Raw genomic sequence first — 14,700 nt, 5'->3', positions numbered from 1 at the left:
GAGTGTCCAAATAAGAGGATAGAAAGCTGAGCGGAGTTTCCGGGTGGGCTCCCTCCAAACCCCAGCCTACCAGGCTTGCGGCACCTAACAGATCCCAGGGCTCCCCGAGAAGTAACAGTGAAAATCCATCCTCCCTAAACAGGCCTGCGAACTAGGGACTACCGAGCCTTCTCGGGGACCTAAATAAATACCTCCGCGCCTTCCAACCAGAGGGCTTGTCAAGGCAGCAGCTGGCAGCACCTGAGGCCCACAGAGGGCATGTTGCTTGAGGAGACAGGGAGAGAGCAGGCTTAACCAGGAGAGAGGGTTCACCTTGTGACCAACAGGAGATGGAGCTGAAGAGTATACACACACTCTTCTTTGTCTCTTCGAATAAGACCAGTAACAAGCTAAAAGCCAAAATGGAAGCCCGTAAAGTGAGACAGTTATCACGAGACAGCCACAGGTAGATGGAAGGAAAGGCTGGGTCCCAGCTTTGTTCACAGAGTCCCGGAGCATTGTGTGAACGTCAGGCTCTGTGAGGGAAGGAAAAAGCCTTTGTCTGATCTTGATGCCAGCACTGAACACAGCCCTGAACCCAGCAAAAGTGGCTGGCACCCAGGTCACTGGGCTTCCCATGCCCAGGTGTGCCCCATCAGGCCACGCTTCTCGCAGTGGAGGAGCAGAGGGACGAGCCTCAGGCTCCACATCGCCCCTTTGGAGAAGCCCCTGAGCAGAAGAGGAAGGAGATGGAATAAGCAACCCGGAAGCTGCAAACCTTTCTTACTCGCTCTCTATCCCAGGGCTCTAGAGAAAGAATGGCAGGGTCTCCTGCTGGACCAGTGACGCTCCATTTCTTCTTCCTCTCCTCAGCCCTGGCTGATCATCAGCGTGTCTGGAGCAGGAGGGAGGAAGGAGCTAGATGAGACCAACACCACCCACCTGGGGCAAGGGGTGTCAGAGGGGAGTGGGACAATATCTAGACTTTGGAGTCATGCAGGCTCTTCTAACTAAAGCTTTGTAATCTCTCTGAGTCTGTTTCCTCAAATACAAAGTGGGTATAATGGACTTCCCTGGTGGTACAGTTAGATAAGAACCCACCTGCCAATGCAGGGGACATGAGTGTGATCCCTGGTCCGGGAAGAATTCCACGTGCCATGGCGCAGAGCACCTTAAGTCCTTGCACCGCAACTACTAAGCCTGCCTGCTGCAAGTACTGAAAGCTGCGGGCCTGGAGCCCATGCTCCGCAACAAGAGAAGCCGCTGCAGGGGGAAGCCCGTGCACTCCAGCTAGAGAGCAGCCTGCACAGCCACAAAGACCCAGCACGGCCAAAATAAACACATAAACAATGGGCACAGTAATATTAATAGCACCCGCCTCGTAGGATTGGTGTCAGGAGTGCGTGAGCTGATGCACAGGTCGCTGTTAGCTCAGTGCTCGGCATGCACCAAGTGCTCACTTCAAGTGAGCTAGCCATTGTAATCGCTGCAGTTAGCGCTTCTGGGCCCTCACTGGGCTTAGGAACCCCAGTACTTGACTTGCAAAGTCAGCAGGTATGAAATTCTGCCTGCTCAGTGTCCTGGGGCCCCTGGGGAGTGCTGAGATTCCTATTCAAATAGGATTCCTGCACTGTGACCACAAGAGCGGCAAGGAGCGCAGCAGGGGTCGCAGGATACACGGGATGCTCACTTGGTCCTCTCAGCCCCTGTTGCCTTCTCTCCCCGCTGGGCACTTCCTGTTTCCTCACATCTCACCCACTCCACTCAGGGAAATTCCCGCTGCTATCGCCATGCACATCTGCTCTCCTAGGAGCTCACACTATGTGCGCGCGTCTCCCCATTCTGCTCCGCATTCGGGCAAGTTACTCAATCTGTGCCTTAGTTTTCTCATCTGAAATCTGGCAATAATAATAGTGCCAGCCTCGTAGGCTTGTTGGAGATTAAACCAGATAATTCATGTGAAGTGCTTAGAACGAGTGACCTATTTGAAGTGATCATTCAGTGATGGGCTTCCCTGGTGGCTCAGACGGTAAAGAATCTGCCTGCAATATGGGAGACCTGGATTCCATCCCTGGGTCGGGAAGGTCCCCTGGAGAAGGGAATGGCAACCCACTCCAGTATTCTTGCCTGGAGATTTCCATGGACAAACGAGCCTGGCGGGCTACATTCCATGGGGTCCCTAAGAGTCAGACATGACTGAGCAACTAAAACATCTTCAGTGTGAGCTGTCATTCTTACTATTATAGGAAATCCATATCTCCCATGAGTAAGGACTTTGCCACGTCCTATGAAAACCCTGAATGAATTATTCAGCTTTAGGAACCTTTCAGAAACTACGGATTCATGAACAAAATAACCCACCTGTGAGCAACCTTCTGATTCAAACAAACATTAACAACAGAAAGAGTAAAAACACTACATCACACCTGAGGGCCTGAGACCCAAACATCTCTGTGTCCCTAACGAGGGATCAAGTTGGGGGCAGTGCACGCAATGGGCAAGCATGCCGGCTCACAGCAAACACATATCCTAGACCTGGAAAGTCAGGACGAACGTTATTATGGTCCCATAGCCGCTAGAAGAAAACATATCTCACAAGGAATGAGAGATTCTAAGAATAGAATTATAACAATAAAAATCACATGTAATTCTAACTAGGAAGAAAATAAGGCATCTAAAAAAAATCAGTGTGGCTACATGAGAAACCTCTAATGAACCTGGAGTTTTAAAAGTCCAACTGGGAAAAATACAGTTGCAGCAAATATTGGATAAATGGTTAATATCTTAATATAAAGAGTTCACACATATCAATAATAAAATCCCTAAAGCACAATGGGAAAATGAGCCAAGGATGAGATAAACAATTCACTAAAGAAGAAATAAAGCCAGCTTTCCAAAAGATGAAAATTCTTTAATCTTACTTGTAATCAAAATGAAAATTCAAACAAGATAGCTACTTTTGCCTTGCAAATTTGCAAACGTTTCTAGTTTTTTAAATGAGTATCCAAATCTGGTAAGTGTGCAGCAAATAGTCCCATTCAAACATTGCAGGTGGGATAGTCACTTCTTAGATCTATCCTGTGGAAATAGTGCTAATTCAGAAGTTATTAATAGTGGTATTAATAGTTATTAATAGTGTTATTTGTACAAGCAAAACTTAGAAGTAATTGAAATGCAACCATATAGAATGATGTTTTCAAAAATATTTATTTATTTGACTGCACTGCAACCCGTAGGATCTTCAGTTACAACATTCAAACCCTTAATTGCAACATGTGGGATCTAGTTCCCACAGCAGGCTGTTTTCTAGAAAAGGAGGAGGATCCTGGACTACAGACTCATAGGTCAAAAAACCATGAGTTTTGGGGCATTAGTGACCCCCAGTGTAGTCTACTGTTTCCCATTGTGTGGTGCCTGGACCACTGGCTCCCCTCAAAATGACTCTAAATGAAGCTTGAGGCCATTTTGGTGGTACATGGATACAGAATTATTTTTTTAACCTCTTTTTTTTTTTTTCAATTTTCTGTCCATCTTTCCAATCATACCAAGGAGAAAGCCTTTGTTTGATGACTTAGATTAATCTTGTTAGATGAGCGTTGCTATGAATCTCTCTTCCTAACAAAGCATGTGCAAGCTGCAAGTTCTGTACCTTCAGCAGGCAACAGCATCTGGCTGGCATTTAATAATGCAGGTGGTGTGTGGACAGAGCAGAACAGCCAGGGCCGGAGAAGGAGGAGTGGAGTGTGGTAAACACTTGGGCATCTGGAACATGAGGGGGCAGGAAAGCGGGGTGGCTGGCTGTGAGTCACCCAGCTGGCCGACGGCTGCCGAAGACTGGACACCTCCCCCCAACCCCCCATCAGCTAGGAGCCCCCGCCCAGCGCTCCCCTGCCTTCTGCAGAGCTGTCTCCTCTAGGTCAGCATGTCTCTTCACTTTCCTCTAAGCAGCAGATGTACCCTGTCTCGTTCTTTGCTGTGATCGTCATCTCTCGTTTGGTTTGGTTATGTTTGTTGTTGGACTCTACTTTTCCTTTGAGTTGGGTAGGGCATGGGATCATGCTAGCAGCACAACTGAAAATGATTTTAGTGCGCCTCTGCACTTTTCATAGGAAGCCAGCATCTTCCACATCCTTCTCTGGGGGCCATGCTGCTCCCCAGTGCTGGGCTTTGTCTATTCACAACTAAAGCAGCCTTTTTCCTTTTGTTTTCAGTTTTCAAATGTGAATTTGTACAGAGAGTCCCCAGCGTGGCTACATTAGTGGCTTTAGATGCCTCCTGATTGGGATTATTTGTGCTTGTATAATCAATTTCCCCTAAGATCTCGGGCCGTGGGTTGGTACCTCCTGGTCTTGCCTGGGCTGCTAACTAGCTGAGGGACCTTGCGTGAGTCAGTCAGCCTCACTGACTGGCTCATAACCCCGCCCTGCTTCACTGTGAGGGTCGCACAGGAGGACCAGATGAGCTGCTAGTCACGAAGTGCTTTGCAGGGCAAAAGCGCCCCACAATGAAATGCGTTATGCAGCTCCTATTTTTCTTTTGCTTTTCCCATCAAGGAAAATGTTCTTCAGATTGGAAAGCGTAAAACCAGCACCATTAAAAAGAACCAAAGCTCAAAATGGGAACAAAGAGAAAGAGTGGATCAGTCTTTAAATGAGCTCAATCTCTGGATGCCTTAGAAGCATCAGGCCTGATCTGCGGGCTGGGCTGTGACGCGAAGGCCATGCTGTGCAGGGGACCAGAGTAGCTTCAACGGAGGAGGAACAGTGGGACAGTGGAGACTTTGGCCACTGTGAAATGTGAGACCCCATTTAAAGGAGCGGGGAGATTTGGATAAGAAGATGGAAGGGTGGCACACGTGCCACTGCTTGCTTAGGATAGGGATTCTCCCGACAACCTCACAGACTACCCTGCCCAGCCCCCAGGACGCTCTTTGGGACCTCTGAAGAAAGTTCCCATCTCCCCAGCAGCCTACTTGGTGGTACTGGGAAAGAAGGAGAGAGACCATGGAGTAGTAAGACCCCCGACTCCTGTGATTCCACCCACACAGCTCAGCCCCCAGGCTGGGCCCCACCACCATCTGTCTGAGTGCAGACGGCTGCTCCACACTTGTAAACCATACGACCTGCTGCAGGGGCCTGTGTCTTGGCTTTCCCATCTATAAAGTAGAAATGGTATCTCATGCAAAGGCTTGTTGTGAAGTTTAGAAAAGATGACATGAAATTCTCAGCACAAAGTGCGTTCACAAGATATTAGTTCTTTTCCCCTTCTCCACTTCTCATATCCCTATTTCTGATTATACAGAGGAAATTGCTCCTACAAAAAAAATTAACATAAACTCCCAAATGATCCAGCAATTCCACTTCTGGGTATATACTCAAAAGAATTAGAAGCAGAGACTCAAACAGATGTTTGTACATCCATACTTATAGTAGCAACCCACTCCAGTGTTCTTGCCTGGAGAATCCAGGGGGACGGAGGAGCCTGGTGGGGTGCCGTCTATGGGGTCATGCAGAGTTGGACACAACTAAAGCGACTTAGCAGGAGCAGCACTCATGGTAGCATTATTCACAACAGCCAAAAGGTAGAAGCAACCCAAATATCCACCCACAGGTGAACGGGTAGACAAAGTGTGGTGCACACAATGGAATATTATTCAGCCTTAAAAAGGAAGGAAATGTTGTCCCATGCTACAGTGAAATGGACCTTGAGGATGCTATGCCAAGTGATTAAGCCAGACACAAAAAAAGACAGATATTGTATGAGTCCACTCATATGAGGTACTTAGAGTAATCGGATTCATAGCGACAGAAAGCTGAATGGTGGCTGCCAGGGACTATGGGGAGGGGGGAATGGGGAATTAGTGTTTAATAGGCACAGTTTAAGTTTGGGAAGACTAGAAAGTTCTGGAGGTAATTGGTGTGATAGTTATAAAGTGTTAATGCATTTAATGCCACTGAACTAGACACACCTAAAAATGGTCAAAATGGTGAATTTTATGTTAGTTACATTTAACCCCAGTAATCAATTGCTTACATAACAACAAAAAGAAAGTGAAAGTTGCTCAGTTGTGTCCGACTCTTTGTGACCCCATGGACTATACAGTCCATGGAATTCTCAGGGCCAGAATACTGGTGAGGGTAGCCTTTCCCTTCACCAGGGGATCTTCCCAACACAGGGATCGAACCCAGGGCTCCACATTGCTGGCGGATTCTTTACCAGTTGAGCCACAAGGAAAGCTAACAACAAAAAGGTATACCTTAATTTTAGATCATGACACTATTTCAGAAATATTAACATGTAAAAGTCATGTACATCTTAGAATAAAGAGAATATAATTTTTAACATCAAAAAAATGAAAGAAGACACACAGAGAGCAGAAATACAATTCACCAGGGCACACTGTCAAGGACATAAACCAGGTCTTAGTAGGGAAAATCTCAGAGTGTAGCTTATAATTCCTGAAAAGAATCTGAAGCCCCACCACTCACAGTCCCAGAAGGTGGGATAAACGAGGAGATGAACCCTTCTTCCTGATTCCAGGACATCAGCACACACACACCCCTCAGAGTCAGCTGTGCTCACCATGTCCCACAGCAGTGGGGCTGTACCATGCTCCTTGGCCCAGTGACTGCTCCTGGCCCCCCATCCAGGAGCCCACTGTCTGCTGACAGAGGGCATAGGAGCCCAGGGTGAGGGGGCACCTGGGGTACCCGGCTGCTAGTGCTACAGGAGGAGAGGATGCTGGCTGGACCTCCAGCTCGTGTGGAGGAATGGAAGGGACTTGCAGCTCATCACTGGCTGCATCCAGGTCCCACAGCCTTCAGGCTGCCCCCTGGAAACCCAGAATCCCAGAGTGATCCTAAGGCCCAGGTGGACCCTGGAGCGGGCTACCCTCAGCTTCCTGAGCAGACAGGTAGCAGACCTCCCCAAGTCCTCTTTCCAGCACCACCAGAGACTCAGGACATTTTAAAAGGCACAGATGAGGGCTCCAAAGAAACCCAAATGTACTTTCAGGCTCCGAGCAGGGCTGAACTCACACGTATAGACAGGTCCACACCAGGCGCCCCGTTGCCCAGATGCCAAGGCCATGGGCTCCCGTCCTGGACAACTCCACTACCAACTAGCTGTAAGGTAACTGGCCTCTCCAGACCTCTAAAGCTGGATCTGTTCCCAGCCCTGGAACCTCTGCAGACAGGGAAGGGAGATCTCCGTTCCTCTCCGCAGGCCTCCCTAGGCACCTGAAAGGACAATGGGGATAAACAGATCCTGCCCTTGGAGGGAGGTATTATATTTATAGTACCGCACCTCAGTGGACATGAATTTGAGCAAACCCCGGAAGATAGTGAAGGAGAGGGAAGCCTGGCGCACTGCAGTCCATGAGGTCGCAGAGTCGGACACAACTTAGCGACTGAACAGCAACAGGAAGAAATCTGTTTCCTAGGGCTGCTGTAACAAAGTATCACCAGCTCCCAGCTTAGGGTGAAAAAGATGTATTCCCTTGCAGTTCTGGAAGCTGGAAGTCAGAAACCAAGATGCCGGTGGGCTGGTTCCTTTTCAGCAGCTCTGAGGAAGAACATGCCCTCTGCCTCTCTGCTGGCTTGTCTGGCTGCCCACCGTTCTTGACTTGTACGTGCATTACTGCAGTCTCTGCCTCCGTCCTTACATGGCCATCTGCCCTCTGTGCGTGTTCACATCTCCCTCTTATAAGGACACCAGTCGTTGGGTTAAAGGCCGCTCTAATGCAGTATGGCCCCATCTTAACTTGATTACATCCACAAAGACCCTCTTCCTGATCAGGGCACATCCACAGGTTCCAGGGGTTAGGACTTCTATATATATGTTTGTAACAAGACACAGTTCAACCCAAGGAGCTTCCAACAGTAAGAATGAAATAATGGAGCAAAAAAGAAACAGAAAAAACTTTATAGAGCCAGTCAGAGTTGGTCTTCTTACCCTTTCAGAGCCTCAGTGTTCCCACCTGTGAAATGGGGTAACAGTGTTTACTTTGCAGGGTATAATATGTGCAAGGCAACTAGCACACAGTAGGCACTCAGAACTAATACTGTTATAACTATTATTATCATTATTATTTTTAGCCGAACTGCACAGACATAACTGGAGCATAGAGCTCCCCAGGTGGCGCTAGTGGTGAAGAACCCACCTGCCAATGTAGGAGACAAGGAGATGCAGGTTGGATTCCTGGGTCAGGAAGATCCCCTGGAGGAAGGCATGACAATCCAGTATAGAATCCAGTCCAATACAGAGTCTCCATTATTCTTGCCTGGAGAATCCCGTGGACAGAGGAGCTTGGCAGGCTACAGTCCAAAGGGTCACAAAAGAGTCGGATACGACTGAGGCAACTTCACACATACACACAACTGGAACATAGCAAAATACCCAGGAGGGAGACTAGATCAGAGTGTGGGAAATAGGAGTAGTTTAATAGAAGACATGATATGAAGTAAGCCTGGGAAAGATGGCTAGGATTTTGCCAGGTCAAAGCTGCAGGGGAAGGAAACCCAAGATGTAGGAGCTCCACAAACAAGGCTTGGAAGCAGGAAAGTGTAAAGCGTGTTTGAAGAAGAGCTTCGAGTTCCATTTGGCTGGAACTTGGGAAATGAGTGACGAGTAATGGTAATTAAGATTGTAAAGGAGCATTTGGACCACAGAACAGGAGGAGTTTGCGCTTAATTCATAGTCAATGGGGAGCCCATGAACGTTTTTTGGAAGGAGGAAGGCAATTAAACCTGCATTTAAGGAAATTAATCTGGCTGCAGTGAGCAGAATCAGAAAGCCCTGGAGCAGGCGGTGATCAGGGCCGAACCTGGAGGAGATCCCTGCAGGAGGAGACAGCGTTCCTGGTCCTGGCTGAAGGCTGAAGGTGACTGGAGGATGTGCTCTGGCGCTCAGTCACTTGGTGTGGCCGCTTGGACAGCTCACACACTGGTTACCCCATTGCTAGTGGTGGCCCAGTTAAATAAGCCAGAGAAAGATAAGTCATGCACGGCACCACTTATATGTGGAACCTAAAAAAAATAAAATAAAATAAATGAAACAACCAAGAAACAGAGAGTTGAATGGAGGTTGCCAGGTTGCAGGGTAGGGGAAATAGGGAGAGGTTAATAAAAGGGTACAGACTTTCAGAGGAGCTAATATAAAACATGGTGACTGTAGTTCATAATGCTGTATTGTATAACTGAAATTCTCTAAGAAAGTAGAACTCAAATATGCCCACTGAAAAAGAAGAGGTAAATATATGAGGTGATGGATATGCTAATTAACTAGATGAGGGGCATCTTTTCAGAAGTATATACGTGTATCAAGTCATCATGATCTACACTTAAAATATCTTGCAATTTTATTTGTAAAATTCATTTGTGGAAGCAGCTCATGAAAAGGCCCTGCTGAGAGAGTAAAACTCAAATGTTCTCACAAAAAGAAAAGATAAATGTTTTACTTGTCAATTATACCTCAATAACACTGAAATTAAAAAACAAAACAAGACAAAACAGGGTGACCAGTGATGGACACTTGGTGATCTTTGAGACCCTCCCACCACAGGAGTGCTCTCATCTATTAACAAGTAGACACCAGCAGGGCCTTCATCTTTTCTTGTTTAGCGAGAACATTTGAGTTTTACTGTCTTAGCAAGAGGGTACATGGAGGTGGGAGTGGGGAGGGCTCATCACTCAGCAGCTGCCCCCTGCCCTGCTTTTCTCCTCCCCGCTGGGAGACTGGCAGTTTGAGGGAGGCCAGAGCCCAGTCAGGCTGCTCAAGAGCTGTGAGCAGGCTTAATTGCTGCACATTAACTTAACTTTCACCTCGGTCTTACTTTAGAATTCTGTGAATATTTATGAGTGCGCTCTTGCTTAATGAGTAGGGGAACAGAGACATTAATGAGCTTTTTATCCCTGTTGGGCTTGGGGGATTTTTTTGTTTGTTTCCTATCTCTAAGCTGAATTCTAGCTGTGCTTTACCTTTTTTCCTCCTGGCTCCTCAGAGGTGAGACGTGTGAGACCCTTTTCACAGCCACCATCCAGGCAGAATCTAAGCACACGAAGGCGGAGGGGCAATGTGTGTGTGCCCGTGCGTGCACGTGTGTGTGTGCCAGTGAAAGACGGTGTGTGCTTATGTGTGGCCCCACATGGGGATGCGTGAGCTCCCCTGCAATCAAAGAAGGCCTGTCCACGTTCAAATGAGAACCCCAAATTGCTTCTCCTCTTGAGCTGGGCCTCTCAGAGATGAGAGGAAAAGTGAGGCAGGGCCTTCTATCTTTCCGAGGGTCTTCTTAGAGGTAGCTGAGGTGTGGGCCTGGGCCTCCCCTGGGCCCAGCATCCAGGGCCCTGCCCTGGGATCTCCTCAAAATGGGACAGAGCCCGAGGCCTGTGCACCTGCCCATGTGAGCCTGGAAGGCTGAACGAGGCCCAGATCTGCCCTGCAGACCCAGGGGAGGGTAAAGGAGGCTGCTCAGAACAACCAGCCTGGGGCCTGGAGCCAGAAGGCAAGCTTAGGGGGACAATGCACATTCTCACCTGCATCCAGAAAATTTGGAGATTGGCAGTCTTATTCCCCTTGGGTTTTAGCCCAGTCTCTAAGGGACATGCAAGCCTGGCCGTTGCATATTTGATAAATTAGTAGAAAAACAGAAGAGGCCCCAAAAGGGTGAAAACCCCTCCCTGCTCAAACACTGGGTTGTTTCTCCCTCAGCCTTTCAGCTGCTGGAGACCCTCCACCTCTCTCTGCCTTAGAAGAAAGAAGGTGATAAGGTAGGAGGAAAAAAGTGACTGTGACTTCTGGTCGCTCAACCCCAACCACGCTTAACATTTCTGTATTTTTATGTATAGCTTCCATTGTTCCCTTTGCCTAGCTCAAGGCCAATCCCTTAGCGTAAGCCAGTATCAAGTTTGTGCTATTATGAACAAAGCAGAGTTGAACATTTTTCTGCATTTACTTCTGAATGGCACTCAGATGAAATTACTGGACCAATGGTCCTGGTCACTTTCACACCTCTTGATGGATACTGCCAAGTCACTTTCCAAAAGAGATGTACCAATGGGCAGTATATGAAAGTGCCCATGTCAATGCATCTTCATTGGGACTATTTTCTCATTTTTTTCCTAATTTTTGCTGATTCGATGAGCTAAAGTAATAGTATTTCCTTGCTGCCTTAATTCACATTTTTTAGTGTATAATGCAGCTGGATTCTTATCCATGTGCTTATTGACTAGTTGGAGCGTTCACAGTTCAAAAGTTAGGGGGGAAAATGTTTACTTGTGCATGAACTGTGTGTGTGGACATGAGGAACCTGCTATGTGTGTGTGTGTGTGTGTGTGTGTGTGTGTGTGTGAATTTGCAGGCTGTACAAGCATCTCTGAGACCAGATGCTTCCATTTGTATGTTTGTAGGTGTGACTGCATGTGGTTGTGATGTGTGGTTATTTTCACCTTCTGTGGGCGACAGGGAGGTGAAAAGCTCTGGAAGAGCTTTTGTAAGCTTTGGAATCTTTCAGGCTGCAGTTCAGTGTCACCAAGTGGGCAATTGTATGAGTTGGGACCAGTTACTTGGCCTTTTGCTTTAAGTCTTTGTTTTCTCACCTGTAACATGGGGCTAATAATACTTATGACATAGAACTATGGAGACTAGTACATGAACCAACGAAGGTACAGCAGAGGCCCTCCTACCCGGAGTTCCCCTTGTTTATCTCAGGTTTGGGTGTAAAGGTGGGTATGTTTGGATGCTGGTGGAGACCCATGAGGTGACAACATCCCATAGAATCAGGGCAGCCTCTTCTCTGTCCTGCAGTCCCTAGCAAAAAGCCAAGCCACTCTTCAAGCTCTGAAAATGTCTGTGTGGAATGAATGGATGAACCCCTATATAAGCACACACAGGGCTTTGTTGGAAGAAACAATAGGATCTGAGTTAATTCCACGCTAATCATCCTTACCTCCCTCAAGTTCTTGAGGGCAGGGCAGGTCTTGGGGTGGCCCTTTTCAACCTGACGTGTTTCATGAATGAGACACGTATGCCCACGAGAGAGGGGAGAGGCCGCTAGCAGGAGGGCATGTGGGAAACCCTCCCCAGAGTCAGCATGGCCAGCCGACAGCTGGAGATGTCATCAGAAGGTATTCTCAGGACTTGCCCCCTTCCCAAGGAGGCGGTAATGGCCAAGTACAGGCTCTGGGGTTCACATCTTGGCCTCATTGTATTGAGCTATGGGGCTGAGGCAAGTCATTTAAACTCTCTCTGCCTCAACTTCCTCATCTGTAGAATGGGAGTCTGATAACACCTGCCTCCTAGACTGTCATGAGGATTAAGGGAGATCATTCATGAAAAGCTCAGAAAGGTGAGCTGCTTTTATTCCCATTGTAATCCCAGCCTGCCTTGTTTTCCCTCATTTTCTCCCTGGGTCCTGGGAGGGGCTGCTGGCAGTAGATGAGGGGCTGGGTAGGATTCCAAGGAGGAAGACTTTTCTGTGTGTGAATATCCAGGAGAGCCCAGAAATTTCTTCTCACCTTCTGCCTGACATCTCTGAAGAGTGGGGCTTATGAACTGGTCAAAATGACAGACCAAAGAGAAGAGAAAGGAAAGGGAGGGAAGAAGAGGGCAAAGGAGGAAAGAGAGGGAGCATCACTGTGCTATCAGATTCCTGAAATTGGCCAAGGGGCCAAGGGGCTGGTCTGAAGGGCAGCTTGGCGCACAGAGAGCTGGAGCCATAGGCAGGATCATTTCCCCGAATGCAGTCTGGAACCCCACCCCCGATCCCCTCAGACTGTGGCCCTGTTCTGCCACCGAGGCCTTAAGGGTCCAGATGCATCCTTGGGCCTAAGCTGTCCCTTCTGCCAGAGAGAGAATTGACGGCTCCTCTCAGAAGCAGGAGGAAGCTAAACTGACCAAAAGCCTGTCCACTGCTTTGTGTTCTTGGGAATAAAGGCACCACCACATGAGTCAGGGTACAAATATAGTCAGGTCTTCCACTATTTGATCAAATACTAGGGCATTGGGCCTTCCTCGTATGCCTAAGCAGACACATCCTAGGGACTTATGCAGAGAAGATAAATATGTACATGGCTTAGACAGCAAAGCCAAGAGCTACAGAGGTAGATAACTATGAGGTGAAATTCAGCCAGCATCTTGGCAGCTGGGCCTGGGTCCCCTCCACCAGCAGAACATTGGAAGAAACAGGACCTGAATGTTAGCATCCGTTCTCCCCAGCTCCCAAAGCAGATCTTTATCCCAGCAATAGGGGTTTCTCTAGTAATAAGTTCTCTTCTCTGAGCATTTGGTAAAGCCAGATTAGTGAGAGATAAGAAAATAAGAAGATGACAGAAGCACCTCAATTGCTCATCATTCGCTAATCCCTCACGCAGCACCCACGGCATGCAGAACTCAGGCTCCATTGGCAGACCCTGTTCTTGTCCTTAAGACACACCCATGTCTTACTCCCATGGATGTTCACATAGTGGAGGCCCAATAAATGTTGTTTTCTCTTATCACTGTGGAATCTGCAATGATCTCGCAGGTTTCCCCAGAAAATGTAGGGGTCATCTCCTCCAGGCCCCAGTTTGGTCTGTGGGGCCTCTATTATGAAGCTTACCCTGCTGCAGTGTAATCGATCAGGTGATATTTGGGCTCGTCCACTAGTTGGCACATCCCTAGGATTGGCACAATGACACTGCTACATCTTTCTCTGCCCAGTGTCCAGACAATGCCTGGCATGAGACATATGTGAATGAAGCCTATTCACGTCAGGTGCTACAGATCTATCTCAGATAGTGGGCTCCCCAAGGGCAGGCCCACTTCTTTGTTTACCTCTCTACTGGAGATCTACCCCTGGGCCCAGTACATCATCAGTGCTCCTCATCTGATGAGAGACTGGTGTATTCAGCAAATTCTGTAAACACTCAGACAGCTCACAGCATGCAGGTAGAGTAGGGGCCCTCAACAGAGGGAGATGATATGTGCGACGCATTCAGCACGGAGCGTGACAGAAGCATATGCACTCACTCAATATGGTTATTGTTACCTTGAGCAAGTCACCAAATGCTTCTAGGCCTCAGTTTCCTCATCTGTAAAATGGGAGAGAAATCCCAGTTGCCACAGGATTCTTGTGGGTGAATCCTAGCAAGTACTCGTCTGTGTCTGCTGAACCCATCTGCACCCTTTGACTCAGCTACAGAGTAACACTTGGCTAGGGGAGATGCCCAGAGCAGAGCCCCCTCACCTGGCACAGGTGTGCAAGACATGGGCCCCTCTGCCCTCACTGGAGCCTCGGGATGCTCACCCTGGCTACAGGCAAGAGCCCCTGCTAACCCCAGGGACCTGGACAAATATTCGCGCTGTGCATTATGCCATGATGTGAAGACGGCATAGGCAGAGGTACTGACCTGGAAGATCAGGTGCCTCAGCTGCAGGAGAAAAGGCATGGCCTCATCTCTGATGCTCAGCCTCCTCGTTGCCATGGCTCCTTTCTGACTCTTCATGTATTTTTTAAAAATACGTAATTTCCTAGAGGGAAAATAAATTGGATTGTGCATTAATTTGAGGAACTGTGGTCTGATAATGCTGGCACTGAAACTGCTGGCTTCTCATCCTCGCTAGGGTTCAGAGAGTGATCTGGGGGCACCCTGGGGCCCTGCGTGACCTCTCCCCCATACCTACTCCATGCAGAGGGCACTCCCACATGGTGGGTCTTCCGCTGCACCCCCTGCTCTTCTCTAGCCA

General features: G+C 48.2%; 1 protein-coding gene across 2 annotated transcripts in view; it reads left to right on the top strand.

Moving 5' to 3' along the window:
• Positions 1-14,700, top strand: part of KCND3 (potassium voltage-gated channel subfamily D member 3) — a 224,317-nt gene that overhangs the window by 167,523 nt on the left and 42,094 nt on the right. The window lies entirely within an intron of this gene.

The sequence above is a fragment of the Ovis canadensis genome, chromosome 1 (assembly GCF_042477335.2).
Source record: "Ovis canadensis isolate MfBH-ARS-UI-01 breed Bighorn chromosome 1, ARS-UI_OviCan_v2, whole genome shotgun sequence".
NCBI lineage: Eukaryota > Metazoa > Chordata > Mammalia > Artiodactyla > Bovidae > Ovis > Ovis canadensis.
Note: the sequence above shows the minus strand (reverse complement) of the source record. Positions and strands in the feature narration are given on the sequence as shown.